The following is a 1,686-nucleotide window of genomic DNA, read 5'->3' on the forward strand; positions in this document are numbered from 1 at the left end:
ATAGACGTTATATAACAGCTTCTTAATATGGGCAGTATCCTGTTAGATTTCCACAGGATCCTTTGGGTCCTAGGAGCTTTTCAAACACACAATGTATAGAAAGGAACGAACATTGAGAAAGGAGGGGCTGAGTAGTCCTCTCTTAATGGATACCAGATGTTTAGCTTAAACACAAAAGGAAAAATGTACAGACGTGGCAGTTTTGCTGCCTAGTATAAAAATCATACATAGACTATTGTTTTGTATGCTGAAGGAGAAAGATATTTCTAACAACCGTCTAACACTTGATGGCTGCTCTGTTAAGTCTTCGTCGTCAGTTAGGAACCTGGGTGTGCTCTTTGATACCAATCTTTCATTTGAAAGTCACGTGTCTAGTGTCTGTAAAACCGCATTTTTCCATCTTAAAAATATATCTAAATTACGTCATATGCTCTCATTGACAAATGCGGAACAACTAGTTCATGCGTTCATGACATCAAGGCTAGATTATTGTAATGCTCTACTGGGTGGTTGCCCTGCACGCTTAATAAACAAACTACAGCTGGTCCAAAACGCAGCCGCTAGAGTTCTTACCAGAACCAGGAAGTACGACTATATTAGCCCGGTTCTGTCAACACTGCATTGGCTCCCTATTAAACATCGTATACATTTTAAAATATTGCTGATTACTTACAAAGCACTAAATGGTTTAGCTCCCCAGTACTTGAGTGAGCTCTTAACGCATTATAGTCCTTCACGTCTATTGCGATCTCAAAACTCCGGCCAGTTGATAAAACCTAGAATATCTAAATCGACTGCTGGCGGTAGATCCTTTTCCTATTTAGCACCAAAACTTTGGAACAATCTTCCTAACATTGTCCGGGAAGCAGACACAGTCTGTCAGTTCAAAGCTAGACTAAAAACACATCTCTTTGACCTAGCATTCACATAACACTCTATAGACTTCTATAATTTAATATTAGGCTGCTTAGATTAGGTCAGCCGGAACTGGGAACACTTCCCTTAAATCCTGATGTACTCGTTACATCATAAGAAGAATGGCATCTACGCTAATTTTAGTGTCTTTGTTTATCCCGAGGTTTTCCCGCAGCCTGCTGGATCCAGGCCGTTTCCAGATCTGACGAAGAACTTTCGCCTGGACCCGATGACAATGCAGTGCTGAAGTGCCAACTAGCCTCTCCCTATGGAGGATCCCTATACCACTCTACAGATAAAGCGTTGTGGAATTTTTCGGTTCGCGTACCTACCCAAAGTGATAAGATAAAATAAAAATTCTGCATCAAAATTTATAGACAAGTAGTTTGTTTAGGCATGGTTTGTAAGGAATTATAAACCTGCACACATATATTCAAACGCACATAACTATAGAATCAATTCTTAATGCGGATGTGAACGCCATCAGCGTCTATCACAGGTTCACGTTTAAAGTCTGTTTAGAGAGAACGGTGTCGTCTTAGCGGCCCCTAATTTAATAACAAACTATCATTTAGACGGAAGTGAATCAATCAAAACTAACTTTAGCTGGAAAAAACATTTTTCAAGAGCCACTATAAAACCAAACCAATCTCTGTTACCTTAAATTATATCTTTATCTCTGTAAAGCTGCTTTGAAACAATCTACATTGTTAAAAGCGCTATATAAATGAGGATGACTTGACTTGACTTGACATGCACACACGCATACAC

This window comes from Siphateles boraxobius, unplaced genomic scaffold (genome assembly GCF_051911475.1).
Source record: "Siphateles boraxobius isolate OS27281-9 unplaced genomic scaffold, OSU_SipBor_1 47, whole genome shotgun sequence".
NCBI classification, from domain to species: Eukaryota; Metazoa; Chordata; class Actinopteri; order Cypriniformes; family Leuciscidae; genus Siphateles; species Siphateles boraxobius.